Source organism: Triticum aestivum, chromosome 3A (genome assembly GCF_018294505.1).
Source record: "Triticum aestivum cultivar Chinese Spring chromosome 3A, IWGSC CS RefSeq v2.1, whole genome shotgun sequence".
NCBI classification, from domain to species: Eukaryota; Viridiplantae; Streptophyta; class Magnoliopsida; order Poales; family Poaceae; genus Triticum; species Triticum aestivum.
The window spans coordinates 438,685,438-438,701,694 of record NC_057800.1 but is presented as its reverse complement, the minus strand read 5'-3'; positions in this window follow the sequence as shown (position 1 = coordinate 438,701,694).

Here is a 16,257-nt window from a genome sequence, read left to right as displayed (position 1 = left end):
TACGCTAGCAGGAAAGCCGACGGGTCTGCCGCACTATCGTAGCGCGACGGCATCTCCGGCTTGAACTTGGGTGGCCACTGCACCTGCTGCAAGGCGGGAGCAAGGGCTCGGAGCCCCCAACCGTCACTGTGGGCACCCATAGATCCAGTCGGAAGGGCGCTAGCCATGGAGAATGGGCATGAAGATGGTGGAGCGCGAATCGATGGAAGGAAAACTCCGACGCACCCCTACCTGGCGCGCCAAATGTCGGATCTCGGGTTCCGGCAAAATCCTCAAGGTTCGAACACTAGGGTGCGCATGAAGATCTCCCCCTACCAACTCACGCCCTCAACCTCGCCACGGTCTCAAAGGCAAGCTCAACGAACTCGCAACACAAGGGACATAAGATTTATACTGGTTCGAGCCACCATTGTGGTGTAATACCCTACTCCAGTGTGGTGTGGTGGATTGCCTCTCGAGATGAGGATGAACAGTACAACGGGAAGAACAGCCTCCTAAGGTGAGGTGTTCTTGTGCTAGGTGGGTGTGAGGATGGGTTGGATCTAGTCCAAGATGAGATGGTCGAGGTTCTTCGTCCCGGCTTTAGTTGCCTCTTACTGTGGTGGCTAATCCTATTTATAGAGGCCCTGGTCCTCTCCCCAAATATTGAGCGGGAAGGGAGCCAACAACGGCCAATTTGAAAGGGGACAACTAGTGCAAGTTATCCTGACAAAAGTGGTCTTCGCCTGCCAAAGGCTCTGGTGGTGGCGCCGCCTTGGGCTCTATGGTGACCTCCGTCTTGCCATCCTGCTGGTCTTGGTCTCGTTGCACCGATATGGAGACCTTTTCTTGACGCCTTGGTACTCCTCGTCTACGCTTGCCTCCTTAGCACCAAAGAGGAAATAAGGACGATGTGCATGTTGGCGCCTGCCTAGTCTCGATCGTCATGGCTCACGTCATTGGAACCTCGCGAGGTTTGCCTTGCCTTAATCTCTCAGCCCCTCGCGAACCAGCCTAGTGAGGCCGCTCTTGAGGAGGTCTTGTGTCGTCCGCCTCGCGAGGCTTGGCCCCTCACGAGGGTCTTGAATGCTTGTTGGTGAAGATGGGCCGTACGGGCCCGCTTGTAGAGCCACGCCGTGGGCCGCATGCAGGCAAGTCTGGGGACCCCCATTCCCAGAACGCCGACACCAATGCCTACAAATTTATCCTTATTGTTTCTGCCAAGTTACCACTGCTATCATCATTGTTACACTTGCTACAAATTACTGCTATCATTGTTACTGTTACCGTTTCTACTGTCACTACTATCAAAACTATCAAACTACTTTGCTACTGATCATATTGCTGAAGATAACTAATCTCCAAGTGTGGTTGAATTGACAACTCAGCTGCTAATACCTTCAAATATTCTTTGGCTCCCCTTGTGTCGAATCTATAAATTTGGGTTGAATACTCTACCCTCGAAAACTGTTGCGATCCCCTATACTTGTGGGTTATCAAGACCTTTTTCTGGCGCCGTTGCCGGGGAGCATAGCTATATTTGTTGAGTCACTTGGGATTATTATCATATTATCACTATGAAGAATCTGAAGGATCCAAAGACTAAGATTTATCCCTCTAAGACGAGGGGAGGTAAGGAACTGCCATCCAGTTCTACTTTAGATTCACCTTCTGTTATGAGTAAACTTGCAACACCACCGCATGCTATTAATCTTGATATGTCACAAGTTATTGATGATGCTACTTCTACTATGAATGATGCTTATGATGATGCTAGTACCTTGCTTGATAATGATGATGTGCCACTTGGTGATTTTCTTGATGAACAAATTGCTAGAGTTATACAACATGATGTTGTTGAATCTGATGATGAGCTTGAAACTGAATCTCCTGAAACACCTGCTAGAACTAGCCTTCCTAGATATGAATTTCCTAAGTACCGGAAGGTTATGTTATGAGTGAAGAAGCAACTAGAGATATTCTTGCTTGTAATAATAGAGATGATCTAGAGAAATTACTATGCAGGTATAAAGAAAAATCTCTGAATGCTAGAATGAAATGTGATCCTAAGTTTGCTACTTCACCTATCTGTATTGATGATAAGGATTATGAATTCTCTGTCGACCCAGAGTTAATTACTTTGGTTGAATCTGATCCTTTCCATGGTTATGAAACTGAAACTGTTGTGGCACATCTTACTAAGTCGAATGATATAACCACCCTTTTTACTCATGATGAGAAAACTCGTTATTACTTTATTCTCAAATTATTTCCTTTCTCATTAAAGGGTGATGCTAAAGCATGGTACAATACTCTTACTCCTGGTTGTGTGCGTAGTCCCCAGGATATGGTTTATTACTTCTCTCAAAAATATTTTCCTGCTCATATGAAACAATTGCCTTACAGGTTAACTTTGTGCAAACTAAAGAAGAGAGTCGCCCACAAGCTTGGGGGAGGCTTTTCACATTACTTAATGCTTTGCCTGATCATCCTCTTAAGAAAAATGAAATACTTGATATCTTCTATAATGGACTAACCGATGCTTCTAGGGACTTCCTAGATAGCTATGTTGGTTGTGTTTTTTGGGAACGAACTATTGCTCTAGCTGAAGAATTATTGAATAACATATTGAAAAATTATGATGATTGGACTATTGCGGAACCACCGCCTAAACCCACTCCGAAGAAGAGGGGTATATTATATCTCAGTCCCGAAGAAATGCAAGAGGCAAAGAAATATATGAAGGAAAAAGGTATTAAAGCTGAGGATGTTAAAAATTTACCTCCTATTGAAGAAATACATGGGCTTAATACAGCACCAATGCCTAAGGTGGTAGAGGTAAATTATCTTATGAAGTTTAATGATAGTGACAATCCTCACAATATGCATCCTAGTCAATGCCTTCATAAGTTTGAAAACTACATTAGAAAACAAGATGACTTCAATGCAAATGTTATGAAACAATTGAAATATAATTCTTATATGATTGCTCGCTTGAGTGACTTGTTATTTAGAATATCAAATGATGTTAGAGGTGTTGGAAAGCATTCTTCTATAGTACAAACTCAATTAGAACAAGTTGCTAAATCTCAAAGAGAACTACTTGATGAAATGAATCATAATATGCATGACTTTGTTGTTAGACTTGCAACTAGAGGAGGTAAAATGACTCAGGAACCACTTTATCCTGAGGGACACCCTAAAAGAATTGAACAAGATTCACAAAGAGCTAACACTAGTGCACCTAGTCCTTCTAAAAAGAAAAAAAGAATGATAAGACTTCACATGCTCCTAGTGAACCTGAAATAGAGAAACCTCCTGACAATGATAATGAAATTTCTATCTCTGATGTTGAAACTCAATCTGGTAATGAACACTCATCTAATGATAATGAAAAAGATAATGATGAGGTTCATGACGACTCTCAACCAACCAATGATAAAGAACCAGATAATGATGTTGAGATAGAACCACCTATTGATATTGATAACCCACAAGCTAAAAATAAAAGGTATGATAAAAGAGACTTCATTGCTAGAAAATACGGTAAAGAAAGAGAACCGTGTGTTCAAAAACCTATGCCTTTTCCACCCAAGTCAACTAAAAAGAAAGATGATGAAGAATTTGAACGCTTTGCTGAGATGCCGAGGCCAGTCTATTTGCGTACTCGCTTGACTGATATCTTGAAAATGCCTCCTTATGCAAAGTATATGAAAGACATCATCACGAATAAGAGAAAAATACCGGAAGCTGAAGTCTCCACTATGCTTGCTGATTATACTTTCAAAGATGGAGTACCTAAAAAACATGGACATCCAGGAATACCAACTATACCTTGCTCCATCAAAAAGAATTATGTGAAAACCGCTTTGTGTGATTTAAGAGCTGGTCCTAGTGTTATGCCTTTCTCTTTATATAAAAGACTTGACTTGAATAAACTCACACCTACTGAACTATCTTTGCAAATGGCTGACAAATAAACTTCCATACATGTCGGTATCTGTGAGGATGTGCCCGTTGTTGTTGCTAATGTTACTATTTTGACCGACTTTGTTATACTTGAGATGCCCGAGGAAGACAACATGTCGATTATCCTTAGTAGACCCTTCTTGAACACTGCAGGGCTGTTATTGTTTGCAATAAAAGCAAGGCCACTTTTCATATTAATGGTAATGAGCATACGGTGCACTTTCCGAAGAAACAATTCCAAGTGAATGGTATTAATGTTATTGAAAAATCTCCGACAATCACTATTGGAAGTTTTCAAATACCTCTACCTACTGTCAAAAAGAAATATGAAATTCTTATTGTGGTGGAAATGCAAATCCCCATTGAGGTAACTTAGTGATTTACGAAAGTTCTTCGGTTTCATGCTAATCGAAAGTGGTTGTTAATACGACTTGATAAACCTTATTAATGGATCATTTTTTAACAGTACGAAGTTGATGAATTTAGTAAGCACTACTTTCTGTCCCTACTTTTTATTCTCTGTTTTTATTAGTTAAATAAAATAAAATGCCATGTTTTGTTTGTTTTCTCAATTTCCCATGCAATAAAAAATGACCCAAAAATAAAAGTTCTTAGAATGCTCTGAAAATTTTATATGATTTTTTCCTGAATATTTAAGAATTTTTGGTACAAAAATAACCAAAGGGGGGTGCACCAGGTGGGCACAACCCACCTGGGCACGCCAGCACTCCCTGGCACGCCTTGGGGGGTTGTGGTCCCCACGTGGGCCCCCTCGCTTATCTCTTTAGCCTACATTGTCACCTACCTCCAGAAAAAAATCACTCTTGCTCTCTCTCCTGTGTTCTTGAGCTCAAACCCGCGGATTGCGATCTCTTTGCGCGAAGCTCCGTTTCCGAAACTGTTTCGTGGGATTGTTGCTTGGTATGTGACTCCATCATTTGTCCAATTAGTTTTTGTTTTAGTGGCTTATACTTTGAATAATTAGCTACTCTTGGTGTTGTTGTAGATGTGCTTGCATGTTGAATTCTGTTCTAAGTAGTTTGAATGCTTGTTATGGCCTCTATGTATCCCTATGAGTAGTTGCTATTAGTTTTGTGAAGTTTTGTTGGAAAAAAATTGTGAACTAAAAATTCAGATTTTTGTTCATAGGAAAAATTGTATGTGGACATGTATATCTTCAGGAAATATGGCTCTAAGAAGAACTCCAAGGGTGTTATTGGGGAGTCTTCTAACCACGATCTCCACCCTCGGAGGTTGGCGGAAGTACGGGCGTGCGAATGGCCACACACCCCGTTCCTGCAAGAGGCTGGAATTCTTGAGGAGTTCATGCAATATATTGGTAATGCCGGCCTCACCGACTTCATCACAGATGAGTGTGACTAGCACCAAATCCTCAAAAATATGTTTGTTCAAAGCTTTACTTTCCTGCCTAGTAATAATCCCCCTGAAGTGAGCTTTAATTTATATGTTGAAAACCATCAAATACCACTTAATGAGTTTTTGTGACATATGCATGATCCCGTCTGATGGGAGCTTGGTTGAGCCTAGACCGGCTGGATTTGAGGATTTTTATCGCACTCTGACAGCGGGTGGCGAGAGAGGAGTGTCAGCCACTATGTCTGCTAGCATACACTTTCCTGATATTCATTATTTTGCTTTATTTGTTGCTAAATGCTTGCTTGCTAGAAAGAAAGTAGGTGCGCTTAGTGCACTAGACTTTGTTATTTACGTCGAGCACTAGAGGGCGACAACACCTATAGCTTGGGAGCTATTGTGGCTCATTGCCTCCATCTTAATAAATCACAGGGTGAAATACATGGTGGGATTTATGCTATTCGTGTGGCAGCTCACTTCGAGGTTGAGATACGCCCTCATGATTTCCCTTTGACCAAAGTTTACCTAGACCGTGCAGCCATGGATCACCACCATTTTAGTGATATCAAGTCCCCTCACATCCCTATTCCGTATAACCTAGTTTTTAGTGTGAGGACTCGCGATGTTATTCCATTGCCTGCTCCTGCTTTGTTTGATTCTGTTGCCAGGGGTGGATATAGGATTATGCCTGCAGACATCATGCCTATCGGAACGCTCAGGCTGGTGAGGAGGCAGCACACCAGGCACCTTCGCAGTGGGATGAGTGGATGCCCGCTCCTCAGGATCCCTACTACCCTCCAGGCTACTGATTGATTACCAACTTAGGCCAAAAGTCTAAGCTTGGGGGAGTACGTGTTTCTAACTGACATTATATTCATGCTCACATATCATTCTATTTGTCGGTGCTCACACTTGTTCATTGTATCATCCATGCTTAGATTTATTTTCTTGCTTTCTTCTTGTGTGTTTGAAAAACTTCAGAAAAACCAAAAAATAGTTGTAGTTAATTTACTTTCTATGCATGCTTAGTAGTAGTACTAAAAAGAAAACCCAAAAAGATTTCCTTCTTCTTCTTTTTCTTGTTGGGAGCTTTCCCGTGTAAATAGTTTTTCTCGTTTTTCCTATTTTATTTGCTTGTTGAAGAAACCAAAAACTCCAATAATATTTTAGTGTGTTTCTCTGAATTTCTTTTCTTTTTGTTCTAGTTGTACTGAGGAGAAGACCACGATGAAAATGTTGAGTGGCTCTCATATGAATAACTGTTGAACTAATAAGAGCCCATTTTACCTTGTCTTCTCCTATTGAATAAAATGTTTTGCAGATTCCAGCTTAGTCCATGGCACTCTTGCACTATTATTATTTTCATATCATTCGGTCGTGCAAGTAAAAGGCAATAATGACGATATTCGATGAGCTGTTCGTGGCAAGGAAAAACTGGTATGAACTCGACTTGTTCTGTCTATATAAATATGTTTAACCTATTATCTAGGCTTCAGCCCATTATGATTAAACATGTTTGCAATGAAAATTAGAGATTATAGTTTCTCATGCCATGCATAAGTAGCTGGGAATGGATAATGATTTATCTTGGATATCAGCATAGCGTTAAAATGATTGTGATGTAGTATATATGATGATATGGTATCCTCCTCTGAATGTTCGAGTGGCTTGACTTGGTACATGTTCATGCATGTAGTTGAATCAAAACCAACATAGCCTCTATAATATGTATGTTCATGGTGTTCATATCGTACTCATGCTAGTGTCCAATGTTACTTATGCATATATGATCGTTGTTGCTCTCTAGCTGGCCGCTTCCCAATCTTAAATTGCTAGCCTTCGCCTATACTAAGTGGGAATTCTGCTTGTACATCAGAAAACTTGAACCCAAAGTTATTCCAGATGAGTCCACCATACCTACCTATATGCGGTATTACCCTGCCGTCCTAAGTAAATTTGCATGTGCCACCTCTAAAAACTTCTAAAAAATTTACCCTTTTGTGTGCTTGGATCGTTCATGGAATGACAGGAGGTGGTCGATATCTTCCGTGTTAAGCATGTTATCCTCAGGTCGAGTGTTTATTCACTCGCCATCACACGAGGAAATGGGTGGTAATAGGGATGCCCAGTCCCAAACTGCAAAATACAAAAAGAGTTCATCTCTTAAATAATCAAACAAAAACTCCCAATGTGTAGGAGTAAGTGACCACGGGTAGCCTAGCCGGCTCCCCCTAGCCTTTCTGAAAAAATTATGAGCCGATCCGGCTCTCAAGAATCCAAGACATGGGGCCGCCTTCCCCTGGCCGGCTGTCTCCCAGGCCGGCTATTGGAAGGCGGCCCGACTTCAGCCCTCATGAAGAAAGCCGCGGAAGGGCCGGCTCCGATGAGCCGGCTGCGAGAAGGCCGACTCCAAGGAGCCGGCTCCCATAAAGCGGTCAAGACCGTACCCTCGAAGTCTGCATCCACATAATGGCGATGTGATGGGGCGTGGCTATAGTGAAGCCTGCCACCCCCGAATCTCGGAGCACGCCTGGCACAGTGCGCCGTACGGGTGGCCATGACCCGTCCGGTGCAGCACTGTTGCCATGTTGACCCTGATCTCATCCACGACGGGCTACCAGTACGGCCCACGGGCGGTGGGCCCTTTCGGGCAGAGAGACACCCGAAGGCGGCCTGGCCTCCCCCAGTCGGCCCAAGACGGAGCCGGCTCTCTCCAGCCGGCTTGCCACCCCCTCGAAGGAGACGCCCCATTAAGGAGACAAGACAGGCTACAGTGGTCACCTGCCGGACGGCAGCACTGTAGCCATGCTTACCTCGGCGAAGCCCTCGTCACCAAGATTGAGCAATAGTAACCAGCCACCGACAAGGCCCTGGACAGTGGGGCCTGCCTGTCGACCAAGGAGCCGATAGCCGGCGGGACCCACTAGCCGGCGGGCCCCAGCAGCCGGGGCAGAAGCCGGAGAGCAAAGACACAGACGGCTGGGCCCCACGCCCAGCCGGATTACCATTGTACCCCCGGGGGGTAGGCCTATATAAACCCCCCGGGACACCCATGCAAAGGGTTGATCCCTGCTAGTCTTAGACACCACATAGGGAGGAGAAGAGAGCAAGTAGAGCCCTTCTTCCTCCTCTCGCCAAACAGCTCAAGGAGCATCGTGTAGCTACTTGTTCATCTAGTAATCATGCGGAGACCCCGCAGAGCAGCAGTAGGAGTGTTATCTCCACGGAGAGCCCCGAAGCTAGGTAAGATTCACCGGCGTGCATGTCTTCGCCTCATCCCGTTTCCAGGCACCGGTGATGTTTTACTGGCTCCCACAATGATAAGCCACCCGTTGGCATATGTCGCACCTACCACCCGACACAATGGAGTCAGAACCTTTACTTTCCGCTTGGGAACCGCCACTAGCATGCTTAGCATGGAAGATGTTGATAACTGATGGTCGTGAAGTGAAAGAGAAGGGTGCATGTCTCAAAATAATCATTTATCTCTGTTTTAAAAAACTTGAGCTCTAGCACCTCTGCAAATCGTTGCTTCCCTCTGTGAAGGGACTTTCTATTTACTTTTATATGTTGTGTCACCACCTTCTATAAACAAGCGCTAGAAACAGAGTAGAGCACAGCGGTCATGATTTATGCATTGTGTATAGCTAATGTTGGGTGCATCATGACTGGATCTTTTCTACCATGAATTACAATGTTTAGTAACTACTTGAACTTCGGAGGTGCTCTGCATTTATGATTTGCAGTCTCAGAAAGGGCTAGCGAGATACCATTATTGTCATATTATATCATGGTTGTTTTGACAACGTGTTGCCATTTGAGATATCTTATTATTGCTCGCTAGCTGATTATGTCATTGATATGAATCATTATAATCTTTAAGATTTATTGTTGACATGGTTAGTTATAATGTTGGCTGAAAACCTGGGTGTTGTTTAAGCTTATTTATGCAAACAAGAGCAAAAGAGTTCGTAAAAGTTTTTCTTTCTCGCTTTCACTTTATCAACTGAATTGCTTGAGGACAAGCAAATGATTAAGCTTGGGGGAGTTGATACGTCTCCAATGTATCTACTTTTTCTCATGCTTTTCCTCTTGTTTTGGACTCTAATTTGCATGATTTGAATGAAACTAAGCCCGGACTGATGCTATTTTCAGCAGAACTACCATGGTGTTGTTTTTGTGCAGAAATAAAAGTTCTCAGAATGAAACGAAACTTTGCGAGGATTTTTTATACCAATAATAAGAATTTCTGGAGCCAAGACCCACCAAAGAGGGGCCCCTAGGTGGGCACAACCCACCAGGGTGCGCCCCCCTCTCTTGGCGCGCCCAGGTGGGTTGTACCCACCTGGTGGCCCCGCTGATGACCCCCCTGATACTATAAAATCACATTATTCCAGAAAAAACCAGGGAGAAATAATTATCGTGATCCATGAGACGGACCCGCTGCCAAGCCCTGTTCTTCCTCGGGAGGGCAGATCAGGAGTCCGTTTGGGGCTTCGGATAGGGGGGATCTTCGTTCTTCGTCATCACCAACCCTTCTCCATCGCCAATTCCATGATGCTCCCCATCGGGAGTGAGTAATTACTTCATAGGCTCGCTGGTCAGTGAGGAGTTGGATGAGATTCATCATGTAATCGAGTTAGTTTTGTTAGGGCCCGATCCCTAGTATCCACTATGTTCTTAGATTGATGTTGCTATGACTTTGCCATGCTTAATGCTTGTCACTTTGGGCCCGGGTGCCATGATTTCATATCTGAACCGTTTATGTTATCATCATTATATCCATGTTCTAGATCTGATCTTGCAAGTTATAGTCACCTACTACGGTTATGATCCAGCAACCCCGGAGTGACAACAACTGGGCCCACTCCCGGTGATGACCATAGTTTGAGGAGTTCATGTATTCACTATGTGTTAATACTTTGTTCTGGTTCTCTATTAAAAGGACGCCTTAATATCCCTTAGTTTCCAATATGGACCCCGCTGCCACGGGAGGTAGGACAAAAGATGTCATGCAAATTCTTTTAATAAAGCACATATGACTATTTACGAAATATGTGCCTACATTATATCGATGAACTGGAACTAGTATCGTATCGCCCTAGGTTATAACTGTCACATGATGAATATCATCCAACAAGTCAGTGATCCAATTCCTACGAATTTATCCTTATTGTTTCTGCTAAGTTACTACTACTATCATCACTGTTACACTTGCTACAAATTACTGCTATCATTGTTACTGTTATCGTTGCTACTGTCACTACTATCAAAACTATCAAACTACTTTGCTACTGATCATATTGCTGCAGATAATTAATCTACAGGTGTGGTTGAATTGACAACTGAGCTGCTAATACCTTCAAATATTCTTTGGCTCCCCTTGTGTCGAATCTATAAATTTGGGTTGAATACTCTACCCTCGAAAACTGTTGCGATCCCCTATACTTGTGGGTTATCAGTCGTAACCATAGTTTATTAGATATGGTGCGATCTATGATGTCTCTTACAGATTTGCCACTATCGTTTTGGGGTTATGCATTAGAGACAACTGCATTCACGTTAAATAGGGCATCGTCTAAATCCGTTGAGACGACACCATATGAACTATGGTTTGGCAAGAAACCAAAGATGTCGTTTCTTAAAGTTTGGGATTGCGGTGCTTATGTGAAAAGGTTTCAAACTGATAAGCTCGAACCCAAATCGGAGAAGTGCGTCTTCATAGGATACCCAAAATAAACTGTTGGGTACACCTTCTATCACAGATCCGAAGGCAAGATTTTTGTTGCTAAGAATGGATCCTTTCTAGAGAAGGAGTTTCTCTCAAAAGAAGTGAGTGGGAGGAAAGTAGAACTTGATGAGGTAATTGTCCCTTCTCTCGAATTGGAAAGTAGATCAAGACAGAAATCAATTCCAGTGATGCCTACACTAACTAGAGAGGAAGCTAATGATAATGATCATGAAACTTCAGATCAAGTTACTACCGAACATCGTAGGTCAACCAGAGCACATTCTGCACCAGAGTGGTACGCTAATCCTCAGGATGGAAACGGGCCGACCCGGCCCTGGCCCTCATGGTCTCAAGGCCAATTTATGAGGACACGGGTCGACCCATTTTCAAAAAACCAGTGGCCTTGCTGACCCAATGGGTATCTCGGGTCAGCCCAAATTCTAGTTCTTATCTTGTATCACTGGCAATCAGATATGTCAGTTTTTTACTAAAAATAAATAAATCAGACATGTCAATTAAAAAAGGCAATCAGATATGTTGCAGCTACATGTGCATGCATATGCAAGGCCGTGCTCACACGCTCCTGCTGCGCGCACTGTGATCCGCCCGGGCCGGCCATGTCCGCACGCACGACGCGGGCCTGCCAGTAGATCCTGCATGCATGCACATTACACATTCAAAGGAATTAGCTAGCTACGCCCGCGGGCACTAACTAACGACTTCACTGCAACAAAACACATGCCCGAGTAACTAGCTGCTAACTCACGCCTCCGAGGTGGGTCGACCCTGCTGACCCATTGGGTCAGTCGGTGCCGGCTCCACTGACCCAACTATGGTTCGAGGCCGATCCACACGGCCCATTGGCCTCGATTTTGCAGGTCGGGTCAGCGACCCGGCGGGCCGACCCGGCCCATTCCCATCTTAAGGTAATCCTGTTTTGGAAGTCATGTTACTAGACCATGATGAACCTACGAACTATGAGGAAGCGATGATGATCCAGATTTTGATAAATGGCTTGAGGCCATGAAATCTGAGATAGGATCCATGTATGAGAATAAAGTGTGGACTTTGGTGGACTTGCCCGATGATCGGCAAGCCATTGAGAATAAATGGATCTTCAGGAGGAAGATGGACGCTGATGATAGTGTTACTATCTACAAAGCTCGACTTGTTGCCAAAGGTTTTCGACAAGTTCAAGGAGTTGACTACGATGGGACTTTCTCACCAGTAGCGATGCTTAAGTCCGTCCAAATCATGTTAGCAATTGCCGCATTTTATTATTATCAAATCTGGCAAATGGACGTCAAAACTGCATTCCTTAATGGATTTCTCAAAGAAGAGTTGTATATGATGCAACCGGAAGTTTTTGTCGATCCTAAAGGTGCAAACAAATTGTGCAAGATCCAGTGATCCATTTATGGAGTGGTGCAAGCATCTCAGAGTTGGAATATACGCTTTGATGAAGTGATCAATGCATATGGTTTTATACAGACTTTTGGAGAATCCTGTATTTACGAGAAAGTGAGTGGAAGCTCCGTAGCATTTCTAATATTATATCTGGATGACATATTGTTGATTGGAAATGATATATAATTTCTGGATAGCATAAAAGGATACTTGAATAAGAGTTTTTCAATGAAAGACCTTGGTGAAGCTGCTTATATATTGGGCATCAAGATCTATAGAGATAGATCAAGACGCTTGATTGGACTTTCACAAAGCACATACCTTGATAAAGTTTTGAAGAAGTTCATAATGGATCAGTCAAAGAAAGGGTTCTTGCCTGTGTTACAAGGTGTGAAGTTGAGTCAGACTCAATGCCCGACCATTGTAGAAGATAGAGAGAAAATGAAAGTCTCCCTATCATGTATGCAATGTTGTGTACCAGACCTAATGTGTGCCTTGCTATAAGTCTAGCAGGGAGGTACCGAAGTAATCCAGGAGTGGATCACTGGACAACGGTCACGAACATCCTGAAATACCTGAAAAGGACTAAGGATATGTTTCTCGTTTATGGAGGTGACAAAGAGCTCGTCGTAAATGGTTACGTTGATGCTAGCTTTGACACTGATCCGGATGACTCTAAGTCACAAACCGGATACATATTTATATTGAATGGTGGAGCTCTCAGTTGGTGCAGTTCCAAGCAAAGCGTTATGGCGGGATCTACGTTTGAAGCGGAGTACATAGCTGCTTCAGAAGCAGTGAATGAAGGAGTCTAGATGAAGGAGTTCATATCTGATCTAGGTGTAATACCTAGTGCATCGGGTCCAATGAATATCTTTTGTGACAATACTAGAGCAATTGCCTTGGTGAAGGAATCCAGATTTCACAAGAGAACCAAACACATCAAGAGACGCTTCAACTCCATCCGTGATCAAGTCAAGGAGAGAGACATAGAGATTTGCAAAATAAATACGGATCTGAATGTGGCAGACCCGTTAACTAAGCCTCTTCCACGAGAAAAACATGATCAGCACCAAGACTCCATGGGTGTTAGAATTATTACAATGTAATCTAGATTATTGACTCTAGTGCAAGTGGGAGACTGAAGGAAATATGCCCTAGAGGCAATAATAAAGTTGTTATTTATATTTCCTTATATCATGATAAATGTTTATTATTCATGATAGAATTGTATTAACCAGAAACTTGGTACATGTGTGGATACATAGACAAAACACAGTGTCCCTAGTATGCCTCTACTAGACTAGCTCGTTAATCAAAGATGGTTAAGTTTCCTAACCATAGACATGTCTTGTCATTTGATGAACGGGATCACATCATTAGGAGAATGATGTGATGGACAAGACCCATCTGTTAGCTTAGCATAATGATCGTTAAGTTTTATTCCTATTGCTTTCTTCATGACTTATACATATTCCTTTGACTATGAGATTATGCAACTCCCGAATACCAGAGGAATACCTTGTGTGCTATCAAACGTCACAATGTAACTGGGTGATTATAAAGATGCTCTACAGGTATCTCCAAAGGTGTTTGTTGGGTTGGCATAGATCAAGATTAGGATTTGTCACTCCGAGTATCGGAGAGGTATCTCTGAGCCCTCTCGGTAATGCATATCATGATAAGCCTTGCAAGCAATGTGACTAATGAGTTAGTTGCGAGATGATGTATTACGGAATGAGTAAAGAGACTTGTCGGTAACGAGATTGTTGAACTAAGTATGAAGATACCGACGATCGAATCTCGGGCAAGTAACATACCGATGACAAAGGGAATGACGCATGTTGTCATTACGGTTTGACCGATAAAGATCTTTGTCGAATATATAGGAACCAATATGAGCATACAGGTTCCGCTATTGGTTATTGACCGGAGAGGTGTCTCGGTCATGTCTACATAGTTCTCGAACCCGTAGGGTCCGCACGCTTAACGTTGAATGACGATTTGTATTATGAGTTATGTGATTTGGTGACCGAAGATTATTCAGAGTCCCGGATGAGATCATGGACATGAAGAGGAGTCTCGAAATGGTCGAGAGGTAAAGATTGATATATGGGACGATAGTATTCAGACACCCAAAGTGTTTCGTAAAGTATCGGGTATGTATCGAAGTACTGGGGGGTTACCGGAACCCCCCGGGGGAAGATATGGGCCATATGGGCCATAGGAGGAAGGCAGGCCAGCCCACAAGGGGTGGTTCCCCCCCCCCCCAGGGAGGAGTCCGAATTGGACTAGGGGAGGGGGTGCGCCCCCCCCCCCTTCCTTCTCCTTCTCCCTCTCCTTCCCCCTTTCCCCCTCCAATAAAAGGAAGGGGCGAATTGGACTAGGAGCCCAAGTGGGAGTCCTCCCACTTGGGGCGCCCTAGGGATGGCATCCTCCCCTCTCCCTCCTTTATATACAGGGGTAGGGGCGCCTCTAACACACATCAATTGTTCCTAGCTGTGTCTGGCGCCCCCCTCCACCGTTTACTCCTCCGGTCATATTGTCATAGTGCTTAGGCGAAGCCCTGCACGGATCACTTCACCATCACCATGCCCTCATGTTGACGAAACTCTCCCTCAACTGTTTGCTAGATCAAGAGTTCGGGGGAGTCATCGAGCTGAATGTGTGCAGAACTCAGAGGTGTTGTACGTTCGGCGCTTGATCAGTTGAATTGAGAAGACGTTCGACTACATCAACCGCGTTAAACTAACGCTTCCTCTTTCGGTCTACGAGGGTACGTGGACACACTCTCCCCCTCTCGTTTCTATGCATCTCCTAGATAGATCTTGCATGATCATAGGATTTATTTTTGAAATTGCATGCTACGTTACGCAACAACTGATTAGTTCAAAATGTGAACGTTAGGAATCTTGGTGGGACCGAGTGGAACAACTCAGTGAGACCGATGTGATAGGGCTTTAGGGCAAACATCATCTCAGTGGCACCAATTGCATCAACTTGGTGAGACTAAAGTGAAGCAATAAGGCAACAGAGAGAATGTCAAGCCAACTGGGTGAGACCGATTGCATAACTCGGTGGGACCAAAATAAATGCAACAAGTCACAGAGCGTTGGCAAGGCCATCTCGGTGAGACCGAGACCCATATCGGTGAAACCGAATTGCTAGGATTTCTGGTAGTAGCTATGTCATATGAACTCGGTGGCACCAGGTAGGAAATATCGGTGGGGCCGAGTTGGAGTTTAGAGTTTTGACATATTTGGATGGAGAAAGTAGTTGAGGATTTTGAAGAAATGTCACTAAGTATTTGAGCAAGCAAGCCATTAAGCAAAAACTCATCCCCTTTTAATAGTATCGGCTTTCCTATGGACTCAATGTGATCTTGGATCACTAAAATATAAATGAAGAGTCTTGAGCTTTTGACAATGCATGTCCTTAGCACCTTGAAGGGGTTCCACATCCTCTTTTCCTTTCCATGGCACTGTTGAACTTGTCTGAAATACACTAGACAAAGCCATTAGTCCAACAAGAGACATGTTGACATTAATTACCAAAATCACCCAGGAATCACTTGTGTGCTTTCAATCTCCCTCTTTTTTGGTAATTGATGATAACATACATCAAAGCATTTAAGTAAAAGATATGAAGGGTAGCAAGTAAAGCTTTGGAAGAGCATGTAGCATGCATAATCTCCCCCCACATGTATGCAATCATGTGAAGATAGACCATAACAGCATGTGAATGCATAACATGACAGAGTAAGCAGAGAGTTACGTGTATCTTGGATATATGCATCA